We start from the raw sequence: 25,400 nt of genomic DNA on the forward strand, positions 1-25,400 counted from the left end.
ATGCGTTTGCGTGCAGTATAGTCAGGATCCAGTGAAAAACAGTATTTGGATGCAGCTCAAAAGCGCTACAAGTAGTGTTTTTGAAAAAAGTTAAAAAACAGCAAGTCGCTGGATCCTCACTATAACGCACACAAACGCATGTGAACGCATGTTGATGCGAGTCCATTGCAAATGCATTGAAATGAAAACGCATTTGCACTGGATTCGTTTTTGCGTTAAAAAAAACGTTCATGACGCATGTTAAAAAAACGTAGTGTGAAAGCCGCTTAAGAAATCAGTCAGGGACGTTTGGACTATAAGACACATATACATTTTAGCAAGAGGTTAACTTGCTAAAAAGTGCGTCCTACAGTCAGAAAAATACGATATTTACAAACAAAGACTCTCCATGACGACTATTATAATTTCAATTTGCCTTTGTTTCTGAAAGCCAAGGAACCCCATTTCCAATAAGAGATGATGTAAAGTATTTATCATCCCAAACTATTATCAATATTGTGGAACCGCACCATTACAGAAGCCACATTAATGCTAATACAATTTTTCGCTCCATTGTGGTTGAGCAGGGCTGTTTAATATTTTATGTATTGTGATACATGGCCGGCGCTGCGTAGCATTGTCCAGTGATAGATTTACTGGGGTAAAGATATTTGTGTGTTCTTCTTCACTTTTATGTTTCCCATTTAGCTTTATAGAATAAAGGCCCCGTTACACGCAGCGACGTATCTAACGATATATCGCCGGGGTCACTGATTCCGTGACGCACATCCGGCATCGTTAGCGACGTCGTTGCTTGTGACACCAACAAACGGCCGTTAACGATCAAAAATACTCACCAAATCGTCCATCGTTGACACGTCGTTCATTTTCAAAAAATCGTTGATTGTTGAGGTTGCTGGTTGTTCGTCGTTCCCGAGGCAGCACACATCGCTACGTGTGACACCTCGGGAACGACGAACTACAGCTTACCTGCGGCCATTGGCAACGAGGAAGGAAGGAGGTGGGCGGGATGTTACGTCCCGCTCATCTCCGCGTCTCCACTTCTATTGGGCGCCCGTTTAGTGATGCCACTGTGACGCCGTACAAACCGCCCCCTTAGAAAGGAGGCGGATCGCCGGCCAGAGCCACGTCGGTAGGCAGGTAAGTCCGTGTGACGGCCCTAAACAATATTGTGCGCCACGAGCAGCGATTTGCCCGTGACGCACAAACGACGGGGGAGGGTACGATCGCTTGCGATATCACTGCGTGTAAAGCCCCCTTTAGTATACAGTTTCTAGCTGTTTGATACCTTTTTACAGTTAAAGGGAACTTGTCACCTGCCCTAACTGCGGGCAGCATGACTGAATGAATGAATGAATGAATGAATAAATGAATGAGAGCTTAGCTGCCCAGTATGTTTTTTTTAGGCTTGCTTCTCTCAGTGCTGTGTCACATGGAGGTTTTTGTTTTTAATAACTTCTCCAACTGTCATGGCGGGATCGGGATCTGTTCAGACTGCTTATTCTGACACTCCATCTGATGACTTCTCTGAGGTCTGTAACCAGCGCAGACTGACTCGGGCAGTAACCAACAGACTTATAGTTCATAGGCATGCTATCAAGAGTTAAGGCGGCGTCACACGGTATGATATATCGTGCGATCGCATGAGCGATCACACCCGCCCCCGTCGTTTGTGCGTTACGGGCAATTAGTTGCCCATGGCGCACAATGTCGTTAATTCCCCGTCACACGTACTTACCTCCCTAACAACGTCGCTGTGGGCGGTGAACAGTCTCTTCCTGAAGGGGAAGGGACATTCGGCGCCACAGCGACGTCACACAGCAGCCGGCCAATAGAAGCAGAGGGGCGGAGATGAGCGGGACATAACATCCTGCCCACCTCCTTCCTTCCGCAATGCCGGCGGCCGCAGGTAAGCTGTGTTCATCATTCCCGGGGTGTCACACGGAGCGATGTGTGCTGCCTCAGGAACAACGAACAACCGGAGCACAGAAGGAGGAACGACATTATGAAAATGAACGATGTGTCAACGAGCAACGATAAGGTGAGTATTTTTGCTCATTAACAGTCGTTCGGAGGTGTCACACGGTACGACATCTCTAACGATGCCGGATGTGCGTCACGAATTCCGTGACCCCGACGACATATCGTTAGATATATCGTAGTGTGTGACGGGGCCTTTAATCTATGCTAGTCTGCTTGTGAGTCATCTTTGATCACATGTTGGGGGAGCCAATCACATCTGCTCCCCTCCTATATATGCTGGCTGGACATTTCCATTACTGCCAACTACAGTTTATCTTAGTTGGTCTGGTGAGGTGTTGTTATCCAGACAGTCTATGCAGCAAAGCTGACATATAAATAAAAGTAAATAGAGTGGACATTTAGGGGTGCTTCACACACAGCGAGCTCGCTGCCGAGATCGCTGCTGAGTCACGCTTTTTGTGACCTCATTAGCGATCTCGCTGTGTGTGACACTGAGCAGCGATCTGGCCCCTGCTGCGAGATCGCTGCTCGTTACACACAGCCCTGGTTCGTTTTCTTCAAAGGCGCTCTCCCACTGTGACACACAGATCGCTGTGTGTGACAGCGAGAGAGCGACAAATGAAGCGAGCAGGGAGCAGGAGCCGGCGTCTGACAGCTGAGGTAAGCTGTAACCAGGGTAAACATCGGGTAACCAAGGTGGTTACCCGATATTTACCTTAGTTACCAGCCTCCGCAGCTCTCACGCTGCCTGTGCTGCCGGCTCCGGCTCTCTGCACATGTAGCTGCATTACACATCGGGTTAATTAACCCGATGTGTACTGTAGCTAGGAGAGCAAGGAGCCAGCGCTAAGCAGTGTGCGCGGCTCCCTACTCTCTGCACATGTAGCTGCATTACACATCGGGTTAATTAACCCGATGTGTACTGTAGCTAGGAGAGCAAGGAAGCGGTGTGCGCTGGTAACTAATGTAAACATCGGGTAACCATACCCGATGTTTACCTTAGTTACCAGTGTCCGCAGCTTCCAGACGCCGGCTCCGTGCAAGCGCAACGTCGCTTGCACGTCGCTGCTGGCTGGGGGCTGGTCACTGGTCGCTGGTGAAATCTGCCTGTTTGACAGCTCACCAGCGACCATGTAGCGATGCAGCAGCGATCCTGACCAGGTCAGATCGCTGGTCGGATCCCTGCTGCATCGCTAAAGTGTGAAGGTACCCTTACCTACTGGTAATTACTGACCATATAATGATAAGATGACTTCACTTACTCTTATTGAGTCTATGCAGCAAAGCTGACAAATGAATAGCAGTAACTAAAGTGGACAGTTAACTACTAGTGATTACTCACCAAATAATAATGAGATGACTCTGCCTATTCCTACCCAGTCTATGCAGAAAAGCTGACAAACAAATAGCAGTAAATAGTGTGGAAAGTTTCTTACTACTCATCCTATAATGATAATGAGATTACTTTGCATATTCTCACCCAGTCCATGCAGTAAAGCTGACAAATAAATAAGAGTAAATAGTGTGGACAGATACCTACAATTGATTGCTGATGCTATAATGATACTGAGATTACTTTGATTATTCCTACCCAGTCTTTACAGCAAAGCTGAAAAATAAACAGCAGTAAATAAAGTGGACATTTACCTACTAGTAAATACTCACCATATAATGATAATGAGATGACTCCACTTATTCCAACCTAGTGTATTCAGTAAAGCTGACAAATAAATAGCAGAAATAGAGTGCACAGCTACCTGCTAGTGATTACTCACCATGTAATAATATTAAGATGACTCTACTTATTCCTACACAGTCTATGCAGAAAAGCTGACTAATCAAAATAGCAGTAAATAGCGTGAACAGCTATCTACTAGTGATTGCTCACCCTATAATGATACTGAGATTACTTTGCTCAGTCCAATACTTAACCCAGTCTATACAGCAAAGCTGACAAATAAATAAACGGAAATAGAGTGGACAGATACCTGCTAGTAATTACTGACTATATAATGATGAGACAACTTAAGTTAGGGGTACTTCTCACATAGTGAGATCGCTGCTGAGTCACGTGTTTTGTGACGCAGCAGTGACCTCATTAGCGATGTCGCTGTGTGTGACACTGAGCAGCGATCTGGCCCCTGCTGTGAAATCGCTGCTCGTTACATACAAAGCTGGTTCATTTTTTGGACGTTGCTCTCCCACTGTGAAGCACACATCGCTGTGTTTGACAGCGAGAGAGCAACGATCTGAATGTGCAGGGAGCCGGCGTCTGGCAGCCTGCGGTAAGCTGTAACCAAGGTAAATATCGGGTAACCAAGTGAAGTGCTTTGCTTGAATACCTGATATTTACCTTGGTTACTAGCCGCTCTCAGGCTGCCAGTGCTGGCTCCCTGCTCCCTGCACACGTAGCCGGAGTACACATCGGGTAAATAAGCAAAGCGGTTTGCTTATTAACCCGATGTGTACTCTGGCTACGAGTGCAGGGAGCCAGCGCTAAGCGGTGTGCGCTGGTAACCAAGGTAAATATCGGGTAACCAAGCGCTTGGTTACCCGATATTTACCTTAGTTACCAAGCGCAGCATCGCTTCCACACGTCGCTGGTGGTTGGGGGTGGTCACTGGTCGCTGGTGAGATCTGCCTGATTGACAGCTCACCAGCGACCATGTAGAGATGCACCAGCGATCCTGACCAGGTCAGCTCGCTGGTGGGATTGCTGGAGCGTCGCTAAAGTGTGACGGTACCCTAAGGGGTATTTTGCACGTTGCGACATCGCTACTGCGATCTCGTTGGGGTCAAATCGAAAGTGACGCACATCTGGCGCTGGTAACGACGTCGCAACATGTAAAGTCTAGAAGCACCGAGAAACGATCGCAAAAGCGTCGAAAATCGGTGATCTGTGTAGCGTCGGTCATTTCCATAATTTCGTTGCAGTGACAGGTACGATGTTGTTCGTCGTTCCTGCGGCAGCACACATTGCTGTGTATGAAGCCGCAGGAGCGAGGAACATCTCCTTACCTGCCTCCAGCGGCTATGCGGAAGGAAGTAGGTGGGCGGGATGTTTATGTCCCGCTCATCTCCGCCCCTCCGCTTCTATTGGCCGCCTGCTGTGTGACGTCGCTCTGATGCCGCACGACCCGCCCCCTTAGGAAGGCCAGAGAGACGTCGCAGGGCAGGTAAGTGCGTGTGAAGCTGCCGTAGCGATAATGTTCACTACGTCATCTATCACAAGAGATCGCATGTGCGACGGGGGCGGGGACTATCGCGCTCGGCATCGCTACAATCGGCTAGCGATGTCGCACCGTGCAAAGTACCCCTTACTGAGTCTATGCAGCACAGCTGACAAATAGCAATAAAAACAGTGGACAGTTACCTATTAGTGATTACTCACCCTATGATAATGAGATGACTCTGCTTAGACTTCCCCAGTCTATGCAGCAAAGCTGAGAAGTAGATTGTAGTAAACAAAAAGAAGCCATCGGCCTATTGTGTTTATTCAACAGGAGAAATGGAGGTAAACATGGCTATATGAGGCAAGCGATGTACCTGTAAGTAGAATGGACAACAATATATGAGATATTATATATCATCCGCAGACTGTAAGCTCCTGGGAACAGACAGTGTATGAGGACAATAATAGCCTCCAAACTTGAACAATTGTCCGGATTACTTTTTAATGAGAATCAGTCAATCCGGGTACGGGCTGAGCGAGGCTTTATTTACGGAATGTTCTCTGCTACTCAACAGGCAGAAAATAAAGATGCATCCAACTTTCACCACCTCCAGGAAGAAAGAAATCCTGTTTCCTGGCAGTCAATATGAATTTCAGCCCATATGCTTCATTTTTATCTCTTACAGGTTCTTGTCACTGATGGGAAACAAAATAAGCGCTGAATAGCCAGAGGTACGGAGAACGCCTGCTGTCATGTCACACTGTACCACAAGAAATCATTTTCCTTTCTACTGGCAAGTGCGCGCTTCAAAATACGGAGAAGGAATCTTACCGTCGTCATCCAAATCATATGTAATATACATTGGATATATAGGTCAGCGGCTGACATTAATTATATTGCATAAATACATTACAAAAATCACAATTAACTTCACCATATCCGAAAATATGTTTGTGGCGGCATCACGGCTTGGATAGCCCCTTCTCAATCAGAGTGTTTACCCTTGTTAAAATAACAATACTTATACTCACCTCCGGTGTCGGCGTGGTTCCAGTGGTGTCGGCACTCACTCTCCTGGGGCTCACATGACATTGTTACATCATGCGAGCCCTGAGTTCAATCAGCTGCTGCTTCAATGTCTTCACCTTCAGACAAATCAAACATCAATAGAGTGTGTGTTGTCAGCCTCAGCTCTAACTTCTTCTTGATTTTCAATTTGTACAAAGGTGGGGACAGAGGTGCTGATTGGGTACAAGGCTCACGTGATGTAACAATGTCATGTGAGCCCCAGGAGTGCGAGTGCCAACACCACTGGAACTGCACTGGCACCAGAGGTGAGTATAGATAGAAACAGTGAAGCCGGCACTGATTAGGCTTAGGGATCGCGAGACGTAACAATGTCATGTGAGCCCCAGGAGAGTGAGTGCAAATGCCGACACCACTAGAACTGTGCCGGCAGCAGAGGTGAGTATAGGTAATGACAGTGAATCCGGCACTGATTGGTTGCAGGGGTCACATGATGTAACAATGTCATGTGAGCCCCAGGAGGGCGAGTGCCGACACCACTGGAACTGCGCCGGTACCAGAGGTGAGTATAGATGGAGACACTGATCCCAACACTGATTGGGCTCAGGAATGGCGTGACGTAACAATGTCAGGTGAGCCCCAGGAGAGTGAGTAGGAGTGCCGACACCAGTAGAACTGTGCTGGCAGCAGAGGTGAGTATAGGTGAGGACAGTGAATCCAGCACTGATTGGTTGCAGGGGTCACGTGATGTAACAATGTCATGTGAGCCCCAGGAGGGTGAGTGCCGACATCACTGGAACTGCGCTGGCACCAGAGATGAGTATAGATGGGGACACTGATCCCAACACTGATTGGACTCAGGGATGGCGTGACGTAACAATGTCAGGTGAGCCCTAGGAGAGCAAGTGCGTGTGCCAACACCATTGGAACTGTGCCGACAGCAGAAGTGAGTATACGTGGGGACAGTGATTGGGCTCAGGGCTTGCTTGACATAGCAATGTCATGTGAGCCCCAGGAGAGCAAGTTCTAACACTGCTGGAACCATGTCGGCATCAGAGGTGATTATAGGTGTTGTTTTAATGGGAGCAAAGACTCTGATTGAAAAGGGGTTGTCCAAGTAGTGAACAACCTCATTAAGCTTAAAACTGAAGACCACATAGTGTCAAAATGTAAGATCTGAAGTGTTATCGCGAGAACTCATCCTTTTAGATTAAAGGGGTTGTCCACTACTCAGACAATGCTTTCAAGCTAAGAGCATGCGATCTCACGATGACACTCAAGATCTTGCATTTTGACACTGTATGGCCTCAGAAAAGATACACAGACTGCACAATAACGCCATCCGTGGGCTGTCGGCGATTTTTCACGGCTCCATAGACTGGCAGGGGTAGGTTTGATCTGTGACGCGGAACAAAAATCGTCATGTCTCTTGGATTTTTATTTGCGGAAACACGGTCCACAAAAAATCATGTGAATAGCATGATAGACGACAATGAGTGGAAGCCATTCAGCATGCCAGGATCCCGCAACCCGGAACATAGGATCCAACTTCTGCGGAAAGTCCAAGAATGTTTAGGGACTCGTTAGCACATTTTTGGCAAATTATTAGTGCGCGGCTGCCCATTGTTTTTGTAAATAAAGAGGATGCCATGCCAAGGTGATAGGGCTCCGCCTCATAATATCATCCTTTGAATATTCATAAATTGAATAGAATTCGAAACAGCACCAGGTTATCGGGGACGGGGACGACCCGACTGATCCGATTGTGCCAAATATGCGTTTAACATGTACAGTGACTTTCATTGATTTTTTTGTTGTACCAATTGATTTTAATTTGTGCACTTAATTATTGACTTACAAAAGCTATCTGCACTTTATAGACTCATAAATGGTATTTTTACGTGAATTTGTGCACATGCATTGCATGAATATGCCGCTTTTGTATATATCATGCGTTAGGCAATATGCCGCTTGTGTAATGGTCGCTACATACGAGGTTACTTTTTTAATATCCAATTATGTAATCATGTCTGCTCCTATTTATGCTTCCTCTGTTGCACAATGTGACTGCTGGAAAAATGGTAGAAATAGAAAAGTTGTTGCTGTAAATTATGGATTAAGTAAAGGCATCTTTAATTTTTTGTACCTGCAGTGGTGACATTTTTTATTATATTCATTATATCTAAATAAATATTTAACAATATTCATATGCATTTTCTATCATATCCACCTGTTCACTTCCGCCTTGTTGTGATGACTTTGTAGGAGGTGGTCGCGCCCCCCTACTCCTATTGTTTTATGTTATTTGTCTGTGTTGTGAAGATAATGTGTTTTAGTTACCAAGTATGCCATTAATGTAGTTGATAAAATGACTAGTAAAGCTGCTAGTGAAGTGTGGGACCCCGATGTAGCTGAGAGATACCAGAAAGGGGCAAATGATGGGGACCTGTATACCAGGAGGGGGTCAAGGATGGTGGACATATATACCAGGAAGGGACCAAGGATGGTGGACATATATACCAGGAAGGGGCCGGGGATAGTGGACATATATACCAGGGAGGATCCCAGGATGGTGGACATATATACCAGGAAGGGGCCGAGGATAGTGCACATATATACCAAGAAGGGGCCCAGGATGGTGGACATATATACTAGTAAGGATCCTAGGATGGTGGACATATATACCAGGAAGGGGCCGAGGATAGTGCACATATATACTAAGAAGGGGCGCAGGATGGTGGACATATATACCAGTAAGGATCCCAGGATGGTGGACATATATACCAGAAAGGGGCCAAGCAAGTGAGCATATATACCAGGAAGGGGCCAAAGATAGTGGACATATATACGACGAAGGGACCCAGGATGATGGACATATATACCAGGAAGGGACCCAGGATGGTGGACATATATACCAGGAAGGGGCCGAGGATAGTGCACATATATACCAAGAAGGGGCCCAGGATGGTGGACATATATAGCAGTAAGCATCCCAGGATGGTGGACATATATACCAGGAAGGGGCCCAGGATGGTGGACATATATACCAGGAAGGGGCCAAGGATAGTGGACATATATACCACGAAGGGACCCAGGATGTTCGACATATAGACCAGGAATGGACCCAGGAAGGGGGCATATATACCAGGAACGGACCCAGGATGGTGAACATACAGTATATACCATGAAGGATCCCAGGATGGTTGACATATATACCAGGAAGAGGCCCAGGATGGTGGACATATATACCAGGAAGGGGGGCCTATATACCAGGAAGGATCCTAGGATGGTTGACATATATACCAGGAAGGGGCCCAGGATGGTGGACATATATACCAGGAAGGGACCCAGGATGTTCGACATATATACCAGGAATGGACCCAGGAAGGGGGGCATATATACCAGGAAGGGACCCAGGATGGTGAACATATATACCAGGAAGGATCCCAGGATTGTTGACATATATACCAGGAAGAGGCCCAGGATGGTGGACATATATACCAGGAAGGGGGGCATATATACCAGGAAGGATCCTAGGATGGTTGACATATATACCAGGAAGGGACCCAGGATGTTCAACATATATACCAGGAATGGACCCAGGAAGGGGGGCAAATATACCAGGATATGACCCAGGATGGTGAACATATATACCATGAAGGATCCCAGGATGGTTGAAATATATACCAGGAAGAGGCCCAGGATGGTGGACATATATACCAGGAAGGGGGGCATATATGCCAGGAAGGGGCCCAGGATGATGGACATATATACCAGGAAGGGGCCGAAGATGGTGGACATTTATATCTTGAAGGAGCCAAGGATCGGAGACATGACTACAAAATGGGGGGCAGCAAGTATGTCTTTATCAGATTTAGGACTCCACAAGGGTCCATACATCTGACCAACACACAGCAGTGGGTCCAAGTCCAAAGCTAGCACCAGGGCCCGTCAGACTGTACGTACCTGACTGGCTGTGATGATTTGTTAGCGTGAGAGAAGACAGTAGCACCTTCTACACACAGACCTCACATGAACATGTATTACTCCAACTCATTGACCCCTATGAGAAATGTCTAAAACCAAAATCAGGCTGCAAATTGCATATCAGGGGGACTGAAAATCAAAGAAGATTAACATTTCAAAAGAATTGCTCGTCTCTGCTGTTAAAGAGCACGGAGTAGGGAAAGTACTGGCATTATCTGCCACGGCAGTAGTGGTGGCCAGTAATGGTGATAAGTCATTCTTATAGTCAGTCATTTACTTGTTAAATTTCTTTGTAGGAGATGAAGAAAGGAAGAGAAGATGGTGACTTGAACCACCATGCTTGATGAGAACCAATAGCAATATACTGCACGTGGTCAATAGTTCCAAAAAAATGCTTGTTGTGTGGCATGTATTTTGTTGGCATAAAAGAAAAAAGTTACCAATGTCGGGGTAGTGGCAGTGAACAGGATTAGTAGACCCACTGGACCACAGGGGGGCTCAGGCTCACCCTTTAGTGGGAAAGTCTTAACTAAGCGCTCACCGCGAGGTGGAAGCCAGGTACCACTCCCAGGGCAGTGTGTTATGATCCGGTAACTGTGAAAGATTACAAAAAATCCCATCAGTAGAAAATCACCAAGAAAAACAAGAGTAGTTGGAACCCAAGCTGACAGCAATCCCCTAACTATCAGACCACACTAGAAGTAGCCGTGGAGCGTTCCTAAACACCTAGACGCAACGTCACAGCTGGAGAAACTAGCTACGCCTCACAGATAGAAATGAGGAAATCTACCTTGCCTCAGAGAAGTCGCCAAAGGAGTAGACAGCCCCCGACATATAGAGATTACCGTGATGTAGGAAAACACATTACACAGATAGGAAAAATAGATTTAGCAAAGGCGAGGCCTGACTACCTAGATACAAAGGAAAGGAAAGGAAACTGATTGCGGTCAGTACAAAAACCCTGCAGAAAAATAGCAGTCTCCTGATAGTAAAAATGGCCCTGGAGGTCACATGACGTCATCACCCCCACTGTATCAGGTACTGTGGTAAATAATGGTAGAAACATAATACCAAAAAGAACACAAAAAATACAAAAGAGCAAATAATCAAGCTTGACAGGGAGAAACTCCCTTTTCTTGCAGACGAGCTAGCAAAGGGGGAAGCCCCATGCTCACCAAACTAGAAAAGCAAATCTTCATCTGCAAGAAAACAGATTCCAAACAAAACAAAAGAAAAACAAACACCCTAAGGTGTAATCAGGACGCAAAGCAAAAGCTTGCAAACGTATCTGCAGATGTCTTGCACAGGAAAAAAGGGAATTACAGAACTCTAAGCCAGGTTCAGAGACTGAGGAAAATTCAACTATCACCGGCACCAGCAAGGCAAAGAGTGCTCTCCTATATACACCAGGCTTGTCGGCAATAGGACTTTCTTAATTCCCAATTAACGCCGACACCTGTCTGAGTCACAGACTGAGACTCAGCTTCACTACCATTACTGGCCACCAGAGAGAGCTCCAAAACAGCACCCACACAGACGACATTCACAACAGCAATGACTGGGAATGTGGCAGCTGACCCCCAGGACAGGTGATGGATTCAGGTACAGACCGGTACTGGCGGATGACTGAGGCAGGCTGGACAGGCGGTTACAGACAGGAATGGTGTACATGGCAGAGGCAGACAGGTATGTGAAGGCAGAAATTGAAGACAGACACAGGGATAAGAGGGCAGGAGCTCAGGACCTGACAACTAGCTAGGTAGAAGACTGGAGACGAGTGACTAACTAGAAGTGCTGTGCAGGCACCTCCCCTGATGGGGGGGTGCCTTGAATACACTGTGCTTCTCAGTCATAAGCTGAGAGGCATTTCCTGGAAATAGGACACCAGCCCTTCAAGAGTAGGGTCGGTGTGCGCAGGTGCATCTTAGGTGCACTCCTGGGATACCTGTGCGGCATTTACAGTTCCCAGGAGGGGAAGGAGGCAACATCACACATGGATGGGAGTGGAAGTGCGGGGGAGGATGCGACCAGGCCACGGTGGTGAGTAAATCGTCGATGTATTATTTCTATGTCTTTAGTAAATGTTTCTTTGCTGTTTGTCAGGGATCTTAGGGGTACTTTGCACGCTGCGACATCGTTAGCCGATGATAGCGATGCTGAGCGCGATAGCCTCCGCCCCCGTTGCACATGCGATATGTAGTGCGAGCTGCTGTAGCGAACATTATCGCTATGGCAGCGTCACACGCACATACCTGCTCGGCGACGTCGCTGTGACTGCCGAAGGATCCCTCCTTCAAGGAGGCATTGCGTTCGGCGTCACAGCGACGTCACCGCGACATCACTAAGTGGCCGGACAATAGAAGCGGAGGGGCGGAGATGAGTGGTATGTAAACATCCCGCCCACCTTCTCCCTTCCGCATTGCCGGTGGACGGCGGGCGCAGGTAAGGAGATGTTTGTCGCTCCTGCGGGTTTACACACAGCAATGTGTGGAGCTGCAGGAACAACAAACAACATTGTACCTGCGGACGCACCAACATTATGGAAATGAACGACGTGACACAGATCACCGATTTTTGACTGTTTCACGCTCGTTCATCTTCTCTCCTAGGCTTTACACGTTGCGACGTCGTTACCGGCGCCGGATGTGCGTCACTTTCTATTTGACCCCGACGATATCGCAGTAGCGATGTCGCAACGTGCAAAGTACCCCTAAGGGCTAATCTGACATGATCTTCCGGCAGTGCCACTTTTTTTTGCAGTGTAGGACACGCCACGTGGAGTTTTGCAGTTGTGGAACTTTCTTCTGCCCTGCTTTTGTATTATTTGCACCTATGATTAATGGTATTCTGTTATCTTTCAACATATACACATGGGTTATTATTATGGATGTTCTGGAAAACTGTTTCTCATGTTGGTTTCCATCCTAAACCTCTTCACAGGTGTCGTAATGCCGCACATTTGTCTTTCCTGTCAAAGCTTTTAAATTCACAATTCAGTCCCTTCAAAAGATTTTTATCCTTCTTGTTTTGGCCACTCTTCTCTATTTTGCGATTTCGCTCTATCATCTGTCATCCACTTCAATTTCTTTGTCTTTCTCATTTATACTTAGTTTTTCTTCAATTCGTCTTTGATGACATATTTAAGTTCAATCCACAGTTCATCTGGTTCTCTATCAATTAGGTCTATCTGAAAACCGGTTTTGATGTTTTCATTGAAGACATTGGACAGGGAAGGTTAGACAGATATAAATGCGCCATTCTGACTCACCAGCTCTTCTTCTCTTTTTTGTATCTGACAGCCGATAATACATAAAATTAAACAAGATATGGCACTCACAATACAGGACCTGTCAGCAGGAGGACAAAAAACATCAGATTTCATTCTTGTATATAAAGATTTTGGTGGCTTTTACTATATCTAGTGCATTTGTAAGGGCTTTCTCGTCACAGGCAACTTCTTGTATAGAAGATCCGCCCAAGAGGTTCCTGAGACCACAAGAACCTATTGAAAATGTGTCTTCAGATGTTCACATGGTAAATAACGTAAAATAAGGTCTTACTTAAAACTACTACACTTGACCTGCCCAGTTTTTGAGCAGGCTAGAGGTCCCTAAAGGCCACTGCGCAGACTGAAACAACCCTAACTGGCTGACTTAGATGACCACTCAGATCTTTGCTTCCCAAGCAGCCATTGAGTGTTCCATGGACCTCCTAAAGAAGTTGCCCATGCCAACTGTTATGCTCGCGGGGCATGCAGGGGATTTAGCGGACCCACTGAGCCACAGAACACGGAAAACCCAGAGGAGCTTGACTGTGGACCCACACCTCGTTTTCTCCAGAGCCTCTGATGTTGGGAGTGTGACGCTGCAAGTGTGAGACCGGGCGCTACTCAGGATGACTGATGCTGAGACAGCTGGCCCCATGGGTATGGGAGAGACAGTCTCTGATGATGGGTAACAGTGGCAGTAGAAGTCGAGGTTTTGGCCATGATGGATGGATGGAAGCAGCAGCAGCCAGTGATTATACTTTGCAGTAGCGGGCATCGTGGCATGGCAGATTGTAGCAGCAGTGGTAGACTTGGAATAATAGCAGCAGTAGATCAGCAGAAATCTTAAACACAAGCATGAATCAGCATCAGCATGTAGCACAGTATGGCAGCAGCAGTGCTAAGGACCTGAGATCTAGTCACGTATCTGATTCATTGCCCAGGCACTTACCTTTGGAGGAAGGTGCCTTATGTACCAGCAACCTCTCAGCTGACCTGAGAGGCACTTCTGGGTCAGGTTATGCTGGCCCTCTAAGTAAAGAGGCATGATCACAGGCACACCCTTCGGGCAGAACCAGGAAGCTTGTGAGGTGCACACAGGCTCTGGGAGACAACAGCATGGACTGCAGATGGGGCAGCCACCGCAGGCCGTCCGGGCAGGTGAGGCAACCGATGTCCCCGACAGGGAAGGAGGGGCCAGACAGCATGGCGATGTCAGTATGAGCATTACAATAGGGCAGACTGAATTATGTCATTGGAAACATTTGTTGGCAGAAAGGCAATGGACACACAAAGTGTCCACAAAGAGGCAAAGTGTTCAGAACAAGGACAGCAACCAAACCTGACTGTGGCTCAGTGGAGAGGGAAATGAACCACACCACAGAAGGACACTGGATCAAATCTGACTATCCAATTTCACAAACATAAGAACTGATAATTAGTCTCCCAGTACCTACCTGCACGCAACCTTAGATCCTCACAAGATCTCCTTCTCTGCTCCTCTCTTATTTCCTCTTCCCACAATCGTGTACAAGATTTCTCCCGTGCATCCCCCATACTCTGGAACGCTCTACCTCAGCACATCAGACTCTCCACTACCGTGGAAAGCTTCAAGAGGAACCTCAAGACCCACCTCTTCCAACAAGCCTACAACCTACAATAGCCCTCAGCCCAGTAGACCACTGCGCAACCAGCTCTGTCCTCACCTATTGTACCATCACCCATTCCCTGTAGACTGTGAGCCCTCGCGGGCAGGGTCCTCTCTCCTCCTATACCAGTCTGTCTTGTACTGTTAATGATTGTTGTACGTATACCCTCTTTCACTTGTAAAGCGCCATGGAATAAATGGCGCTATAATAATAAATAATAATAATAATAATAATAATAATTTTCACTCTGGTCCATGGAGGCATTCTTAGCAGAGACCCTTCTATGATGTCGGCACGCCCCAATAGGGCAAATAAACAGTCAATGAAAGCAAGTATAACATCACTATTTCTACATCCATTTTTAATGGTTAAAGTTACGATACTGTTCTTGTGATTGGGATGCTCATGTTGCTTAATGAAACAAACTTTAATAAATAATGTGACTATGGATAACTTTTAAAGCTCTCCTCTGGCATTGTTGTTTGTTTCTTTCACCAATGGAATGGTGTCATTAATGCTTGTTCCCTGCTCCTAGAAATATCCTTACCAACTGATGTCTTCTGCTGTTTTTGGCACTAGTCTGGTTATTTTCTGCTGGTTGTGACCTGATGAACTGCTCCAGTGTTTGCTGGATGGATCAGAAGTCACCTCTCAATGTAAGTCTATGAAAGCCAGAACGAAGTCTATTAAACTTGCATTGAGAGCTTGTGACCGTGACCTCTGACTTCCATCCAGTTAGAATCTATGGTCACAAGAGAGAGGAATGGGATGTGAGCTGCACCGGGAAGAGCAGAATACGAGACGGCGGCGGGTAAGTATGTTTTTAGGGACAGGGAAGATGCATTAGTGATACCACTCTGGAGATTGCAATAAATAAAGCTGCAGTGGTGCTTAACCTAGAATGTCCTCATTTTCCATAAAGTATCCCACAAATAATGCCACATTTCCTGATTCCAGTGAATGAATAAACATGATAAATGAATAACATGATAATATTTATGAGAAAAGAGTTTTCTAAGGCAAAAGTATGTTGCTGCCTTGGACTATATAATTGTACAATCAGTGTGTGACGCCCTGGACCCCAGGGGTCACAGGTAATAACACTTACCACATACACACACACCCCCATCCCCTGTGAGGTCACACCCGTCACCCGAAAGGGAGACCTGATGCCTCCCTCAGGGCCAGTTGGGCACACCAACTGGGTGGGTGGAGTCAGGCAGAAAGACACGCCCACCTAGGGGACTACTGTCCTGAGACAGGAAGTTCAAGCAGATTACATTAGTTGAGTTTGTACAGTGACAGTGAGTGGTTGTGGAGCAGATGTCAGGGACCGGGTAGGAGCCCGGGCCCCTTAGAGAACGTCAGACAGGCAGACGGTGGTGGCCGCCTGCAGGAGTACCGGTACAGCAACCGACAGAACCGTACGGACCGGGCCTGGGTTGCACCAGAAACCAGGTACTCAGACCCCGTCCTAGCTTAGAAGCCACTGAGTATAGGCAAATTGACTGATTGCTGGCTGGACCTCACGGGTTCATCCACACCCAAAGTCCCGAAAGAAGGCAAAAGCCCACCGAGACCGGGTGAGCGCCACCGCCAAGGGCCAAACACCAGACGGGCCAGCGCCTGCGGGCAACCGAGGGCTCCTCCGGCAGCTCAACGTCGGGGAGTGGGCTACCACTGCCCAGGCAGGGGAGCCGAAACACAACTACCAGAGGTGCACGGGAAAGGGGCCACCATCAACCCCACAGGGGACATCAGCAGCCGGCCGTGGGAACCGACCACATCCGAACTTTGGTTTACCAGTGACTCTGAGTGTGAATTAATCGTGAGTACACCAGTGCCATCCGGGCACGACACTACACCGCGGCACGGCACCCTGCACCCCGACAACAACATCAGCGCTTGCAGTCCCCCAAGCCGGGGCCCCAGGACACACCGCCCCTACCCACGGAGGGGGCTACCATCATGGCTGCGGTCACAACACCGATCCCGGACGAGCCCGCCATCGTCTCAGCCGCAGCGGTGGTGCATCCCGTCAGCACGACCCGTGGGTGGGTCACGACCCGTGCGACGACAGCGCGGCCCTCCCCGGCTGCGCGCCCTGTCCCACCATCACCACCCCGCTACCTCTCCCCTCTAACAGAGCGACGTGGCCCCCGGTCCGGAGGCGCTCATGCCACCGACAACCCAAGCCCGGACCTCGAGCGGCTCGGCCCGAGGAAGCAGAAGAAGCGGCCGGGCCCCTGTCAGGGCGGTACAAGTGCTTAGGACTATACCCAAGAAGAAGTCCTCATAATACATGTGCCAAACAAAATTCAAGTTGAGAACCCGACTCATACTGTATATCCCATTATTTGATACCTTACAAGGGGCAAAAATAACTAGTTTCTAATTTTGCTTCCCCAAAAAATGCTTATTTTCTCTTTCTTCAACTGGCCATGTACCCTAGTGTGCTCCTGGCAAAAAGCTCATTGTGGTTAGAGCTTTTCCTTACGACATCATCCTGCCCACACATCTGTCATGGGGGAAGAATGGGAAGCCTCCATGAACAGTGGTGTAACTTGAAGCTCATGGGCTCCAATACAAAAGCTCCAGTGATGGGTGAGCACTAAAATGCTTGGGAGCTCAGTCCTCGAATCGGGCAGGTCAGATGCCCTGAAAGTGCCCAACTCGAGTAACCTGATTTATGGAAAGTCAATGGTTGGGCAGTTTGGCTCTCCACCTATATACAGCATTTCCTGGTGGAGGGAATGAGGTTTTTTTTTCTTCACATACTACATCCGAAAAAATCCAACAAACCTTCTTTTTATCCCCCACAAGAGCCATTAAGTCACCACAAGTGGCACCCGTACTCAGTCGAGCACCGTAAGTGCTCGAGCTCCGTAATGTTCGATCGATTATCAAGTACATTCACTCATCACTAGTAATAACATCATGGTCATCTCCCTTGGAGGTTAGTGACAGGCTCAGGTTCGGAGTATCTGTTCTACCATATGAGATTATACACATTAAGTGTATTACCTTTGATCAGTGTTTCTGCTGATAACCACTCCCAACCTGGATAAATACTCAACAGAGGGCGCTGGTTATTCAGAATTCATTCTGGAGCTTGGTCTGGAGCATGTAGGAGGTGTTTGCTGCTGCCGCCAGTGCTGCTGTCTTCTGTTGTTTGGTGTGAAAGTTACCCTGTTGTTTAGTTACCTTCTCTTACCTCATTTACCTTTTGTGCACCTTCACATAGCCCCCCTGGTGTTTGCTTTTGGGGTGCGTGAGTTTTGTTGTCGCCCCTGTCTGTGTTGTTTGTCGGTAGGGATTTGTGACTACTATCCCGTTCCTTGGGTGGTGAATGGTGTTACATCAGGGCTGGGGACAGGAAATAGGGACATATTGGTGGCTCAGACCTCACTACCACTGAGTGTACCTTTGAGTTGAGAATCAGCTCAGGGCACTACCTAGTCTGAGGTTCAGCTTAGGGGTCCCCATACAGTCAAAACCTAGCCACTGGTATGACAAATAGTGTATTCACATGAGCCAAAAGGACCTTTTGGGCCTTCTAAGGTCCAGAACCCAGATGGGTTACACCCCCTGCACCTATTATAGATACATCACTGTCTGTGTACACTAAGGTGTCTGCCATTGTAACCAAAATTAGTGGTTTTTGATGAACATGAAATAGTTTTTCCAGGATAGATATATATATATATATATATATATATATATATATATATATATATATATATATATATATATATATATAAAAATACCTGTCTCCTCCTTAAAGCTGTGACCTAGTCTCCCGGTACCTACCTGCACGCAACCTCAGATCCTCACAAGATCTCCTTCTCTGCTCCTCTCTTATCTCCTCTTCCCACAAGATTTCTCCCGTGCCTCCCCCATACTCTGGAACGCTCTACCTCAGCACATCAGACTCTCCACTACCGTGGAAATCTTCAAGAGGAACCTCAAGACTAGTGATGAGCGAGCATGCTTGTCACTACTCGGTACTCGCACGAGTATCGCTGTACTCGGGCTGCTCGGCGGGGACCGAGTAATCTCGCGATACTCGTGCTGTACTCGTGGTCTTCATTTCTGCATGTTGGCGCTCTTTTGAGAGCCAGCCCTCATGCAGGGATTGGCTGGCAGACCACTGCAATGCCACAGCCCTGTTAGTTGTGGAATTGTAGTGATTGGCCGGCCTGCACAGCGTGACCGAGCCTTTATATCGGCCGGCGCGCTGTGCTCTGCTCACAGCTATCCAGACAGTCAGTGCAGGGAGAGTGTTGCTGATTCAGGGAAAGCTTTGCGGCCCTTTATAGTTAGTTCCGGAGCAGGGCTGCAAACAGTGTGACCAGAAGTCCTTCTCAGGACTATTCTAGTTGTATACAGGCAGGCAGGGTATAGCCAGGTCGGAGTACAGTAGCAGAGTCCTTCTCAGGACTATTGTTGCTATATAGAGGCAGGGTATAGCCAGGTCGGAATACAGGCTAGTGACCAGAAGAGTCCTTGTCAGGACTATTGTAGCAGTATACAGGCAGGCAGGCAGGCAGGGTAGTGGTGACCGTATACCAGCCTTCATCATATCTGGGGCTGGTGTACACAGTGTAAAACAGTCCAGATAGTGTCAGACTTCTCAGTAATTGTCGCTCCTAAAAACCAGTTAGGTTCTTATTGCGTCCGTGCTTGCATTTAAAAACAGCACGTGTGTGGCAGTCAGTGGCAGCGTACAGGTGCGCGTTTTGCACAAACTATTATATAACGCACAAGTCTAGTGTATAATACACGTCAGTCAGCAGTGTCTGATAGTGTCAGACTTCTCAGTAATTGTCGCTCCGAAAAACCAGTTAGGTTCTTATTGCGTCCGTGCTTGCATTTAAAAACAGCACGTGTGTGGCAGTCAGTGGCAGCGTACAGGTGCGCGTTTTGCACAAACTATTATATAATGTACAAGTCTAGTGCATAATACACGTCAGTCAGCAGTGTCTGATAGTGTCAGACTTCTCAGTAATTGTCGCTCCGAAAAACCAGTTAGGTTCTTATTGCGTCCGTGCTTGCATTTAAAAACAGCATGTGTGTGGCAGTCGGTGGCAGCGTCAGGCTCCATATTGTCCCTGGATAGAGACGTGCATGATGGCCTGTAAACATGAAGTGCCCATTGTAAGGAAGTGGGTCTATTGTAGTATAGCCCTTAGGCAGGGCAGCCAAAAATTGGGAGGCTCCACATTGTCCCTGGATAGAGACGTGCATGAGGGCCTCAAAACATTGTTCCCATTGCAAAGGAGCGGGTCTCCTGTCGTTGTAATGTCCATTCTGCAAAGAATGGGCGAAAAAATTTACCACTGGGGGTATACCTGAAACAAAGGCCTAAGTATTGCAATTTGTAACGGTCATCATGGTGGCGCATGAGGAGAAGGAGGAGCAGTCCAGCGATTATCCAAAGTCCAGAAGTGTGTACCCATGGGTGAGTGGAGGTACATGGCAAACTTTAAATTCCGCTCTCATTTGCTGGTGGTGTGGTGAAGTCTGGCCCAATCCAACCCTTGTTCATCTTGATCAGAGTCAGCCTGTCAGCATTTTCAGTTGACAGGCGGGTGCGTTTATCTGTAATGATTCCACCTGCGGCACTAAAAACACGCTCTGACAAAACGCTAGCAGCAGGGCAGGCCAGGACTTCCAAGGCGTAGAGAGCCAATTCATGTCACGTGTCCAGCTTGGATACCCAATAATTGTAAGGCACAGAGGAATGTCGGAGTACAGTTGTTCGATCTGCAAGGTACTCCTTCAGCATCTGGGCAAACTTAGGATTTCTTGTGGCACTACCCCGCACCTCAGGGGCTGTGGTACGTGAGGGGCTGAGAAAACTGTCCCACATCTTAAAGACTGTTCCCCTACCTCTGGCGGATTGGACTTGTGCCCCTCTCGGCTGTACGCCTTGGTTGTCCAGTGATTCCTGACCTATGCCGCTAGCGTTTTGTGAGGGGAATGCTTTGCCTACTTCCGTGACTATGGCCTTCTGGAACTGCTGCATTTTGCCTGACCTCTCCGCCTCGGGAATAAGAGACATAAAGTTCTCCTTTTAGCGTGGGTCTAACAGTGTTACCAACCAGTAATGATTGTCGGCCAAGATGTTCTTAACGCGAGGGTCACGAGACAGGCAGCTTACCATAAAGTCAGCCATGTGTGCCAGACTCTTAACAGCCATCACTTCAGTATCCTGACCAACACGATGACTGAACATGCTGTCCTCCTCCTCCTCCTCCTCATCATCTACCCTGTCCTCTGGCCAGCCACGCTGAACCGAGGATATGACTGCATGTCATATCCTCAATTTGGCCAGAGAGTTGCTCCATGTCTTCATCCTCCTCCTCGTCATAGTCCTCCACTGCACGTTGTGATGAGACGAGGCTGGGCTGTGTGTTATCATCACCCACACCCACTACTGTTTCTTGCTCAAACTCATCGCGCTCCGCCTGCAATGCATCATGGTTGTTTTTTGAGCAGAGACCATTTTAGAAGGCAGAGAAGCGGTATGGTGACGCTAATAATGTCGTCATCGCCGCTCACCATCTTGGTGGAGTCCTCAAAGTTTTGGCGGATGGTGCATAGGTCGGACATCCATCTCCACTCCTCAGGTGTTATGTGTGGAGTTTGACCCATTTCCCGACGGCTTAGGTGATGCAGGTACTCAACAACTGCCCTCTTCTGCTCACATATCCTGACCAACTTGTGCAGAGTTGAATTCCAACGCGTGGGGACATCACACACCAGTCTGTGTGCCGGAAGATGCAAACGGCGTCTTAAGCCAGCAAGGCCGGCTGAAGCAGTAGGTGACTTTCGAAAATGTGCAGACAGGCGGCGAACTTTTACCAGCAGATCAGACAGCTCTGAGTATGACTTTAGAAACCGCTGAACCACGAGGTTGAGCACATGGGCCACGCATGGAACATGTGTCAGCTGGCCTCGCCTCAAAGCCGCCACCAGGTTCCGGCCATTGTCACACACGACCTTTCCTGGCTTTAGGTTCAGAGTTGTGAGCCAGTGATCTGCCTGCTGTTTCAGAGCTGTCCACACCTCTTCTGCATTGTGGGGTTTGTCACCTATGCAGATTAGCTTCAGCACTGCCTGTTGCCGCTTCGCCGAGGCAGTGCTGCAGTGCTTCTCTGTCGCCCTGGACAAGCCAGGGGCCACAGAGCACAACACTTAAACACCCCACACTCCCTGCAGGCATATCATAGTCAAAACACAAAATCCTTGTTGCCTTCCCCAGGGGCTGTTGTCCACACCAGGGTGTGGAGCCAGGCGGTTGGTCTCCACCCACCGAGGAGGAGGGAAAACACAGGCAGTGAGAGTTAAGCTAAGGAAGTGGAAGGAGGAAAGTAGTAGAGAGGAGAAAAGTGACAGCAAAGAGCCTGAAGTTGGTCCGGGTGTGTGGCCCGGACAGGACAGCAAGGTTGGCAGGATGTGGTGACCGTCTGCAGTGGAGGCCGATTGGAGTCTGCCGTAAGGACCGTGGACGGGTGGTGACCCGGCCGTACCGGACCGGTATACAAAGAGAAGCCAGCACCATTGGCAGAGGACTTTCGGATCCCGGCAAGGCTTGGTGTCGCCGTGAATTTGCCAAATCCGTTAGTGAAGGGAACCTCAGGGTTTCCAAACAGCCAAGTCCAGATAGAAGGCAACCGTACAACCGTGAAGGGGAGACACAGCCACCGCCAAGGGCAACCGTCTCCCAGGGCCAGCGCCTGTGGGCAAAAGGGGCTCCTCCGGCCCATATCCAGGTCGGGGAGCGGGTTACCGTTGGGAAACCATCACTACCAACACTTAACTTAGGTGCAGGGAGAGACAGTCATCACTAACCTGCAGGGAGGAACAACCGCAGCCGTCCGAGTGACCCGTCCATCCAGCCACTTGTTTAACCGTGAACTGTGTCATCATCATTGGGCTGAGTGAGTACCTCCGTGCCGTGCGGCACTGCGCTGCCCCTGCGACCCTGCACCTCATCAGGCCCCGCAACCCGCCTGTCATCCATGTCTACCCCATCACCAGGCCCCGGGACAACCAACCCCCCTACCCACGGAGGGGAGAAATAACAACAAAGCTGCTCCCTGTCACAGGCTCCCGGGATCCCCGTCCAGAGCAGCGGTGGTGTCCACACAATCACCACAACCGTGGGTGGCGTCACGGACAATATCCCCAAAACCCAAACCACCCCTTTTCACTCACGGGCGAGTAGCGCCGCTCGAGTCCCCGGGATCCGGCCATCGCTCGAGCCAACGAGCAGCAGCAGCCGTAGAGCAGCATCAGCCGGACCCGAGCAGTGGGAGAGCGCACCGTCCCCTCCTCCACCCGCGACACTTCCATCTTGGGACTGGTGTGGAGGGTAAAGTGGATCAGGATGCGCAGGAGGAGGAGGAGGCTGAGGAGCATGACATTCCGGAGCTGTAGAGTGTGTGTGAAACCCTGACTGAGGTAGGGCCTGCAAAACTTGGTGTGTGAAGGACGTGTTCCATCCCTCGCTCAGACTGGGTCCCAGCTTGCACAATATTAACCCAGTGTGACGTCAACGAGATGTAGCGGCCTTGCCCACATGCACTTGTCCACGTGTCTGTGGTTAGGTGGACTTTGGCTGAAACAGCGTTGTTCAGGGCACGTGTGATGTTTTGTGACACGTGGTTATGCAATGCGGGGACGGCACACCGGGAGAAATAGTGGCGGCTGTGGACCGAGTAACGTGGGACAGCTGCCACCATCAGGTCGCGGAATGCTTCTGTCTCAACCAGCCTAAAAGGCAACATTTCCAGCGCAAGCAGTCGCGAAATGTTAGCATTTAGAACTGTGGCATGTGGGGTGTTGGCAGTGTATTTGCGCCTGCGTTCAAAGGTTTGCTGAATGGATAACTGAACGTTGCGCTGGGACAAGGACGTGCTTGATGATGGTGTTCTTTCTGCGTAGGCAACTGCAGGTGCAGGAGTGGAGGAGGCTTGTTCGCAGGCAGCATGGACAGGGGATTGGCTCGCATGCACAACCAGCGAAGACGTAGCAGTGACATCAGCAAGCACTGCTCCTGGACTCTGTTGTACTTCCCACAAAGTCGGGTGCTTGGCTGACATGTGCCTGATCATGCTGGTGGTGGTCAGGCTGCTAGTTTTGGTACCCCTGCTGATGCTGGCATGGCAGGTGTTGCAAATGGCCTTTTTAGAATCATCTGGAGCCAACTTAAAAAACTGCCAGTGTCAGAGTTCCGGGTTTTCCAGTTTTCTTTTGAAAGAGCTTGCCCTTTGTTAACATGGAGTTTTCTGTTCTGTTGCCCTACTTCCTGTCCATCTGTTTAAAAGCCGCCCCTAAAGCTTAGTCCAGTGCCTGAGTATACTGCTTCCTGTGTGCTCCTGCCCTGCAGCTTTTGGTTCCTGATTGTTATTCAGATCCTCTTGGAAAACAACCGACACCGACTCTGGACTTCATCTGGTATCATCTAGCTGTGCCCGGACTCCGTTTGCCGTCTTTGGTCGGCACTTCTGCCCGGTTCCTTCCGTTTAATACCACTCTGGACTCACATCACGTACGGACATTTTTGGACTTACCTATTGCCCTTTTGTGTCCCGGCTGCTGCGCATTTAGGGCTTCTGGGGTGATTGCCAGACAGTCCCTGTATAGGGGTTCGCTCTTGGTGGTCTCCCTGGGGGAGTCCGGTGCGCGGTCCCGGGAATTCCCTTTCGCTCCGTCCCTGGAAGGTATTTCCTGTATTTATGTTCTACTGTGTTTTTGTTCCGTTTATGTACATATTTGCTGGTTGCATATTATAAACGTCTTGCACCAAGAACTCGTCTCTGGTTGTCATTGCCCTAACGCAATCGAAATCCTCAATACATACAATAGTATTACAGCCAGACTCGGGAAGACCTAACATTTGTACAGGCACCTTGTGTCGTGTTGTTCCGGGGAACAGTTGCCTGACGTCTGCCGGGGGCCACCACTCTGCTTCTTACTGCCTGTTGGGATGCTACGCCTCCCTCCCCCTGTGCACTGCTGTCCTCGCTCTGCATATCCTCCTGCCAGGTTGGGTCAGTTACTGGATCATCCACCACGTCGTCTTCCTCTTCCGCACCCTGCTCCTCCTCCTGACTTCCTGACAATTGTGTCTCATCATCGTCCACCCCTTGTTGAGACACGTTGCCAACTTCGTGAGAACGTGGCTGCTCAAATATTTGGGCATCTGTACATACAATCTCGTCATGGCCCACTTCAACAGGAGCTGGCGAGAGGCCAGAATTTGTGAATGGAAACGTGAACGAACAGCTCTTCCGAGTGTCCAAGTGT

The sequence above is a fragment of the Anomaloglossus baeobatrachus genome, chromosome 11 (genome assembly GCF_048569485.1).
Source record: "Anomaloglossus baeobatrachus isolate aAnoBae1 chromosome 11, aAnoBae1.hap1, whole genome shotgun sequence".
NCBI lineage: Eukaryota > Metazoa > Chordata > Amphibia > Anura > Aromobatidae > Anomaloglossus > Anomaloglossus baeobatrachus.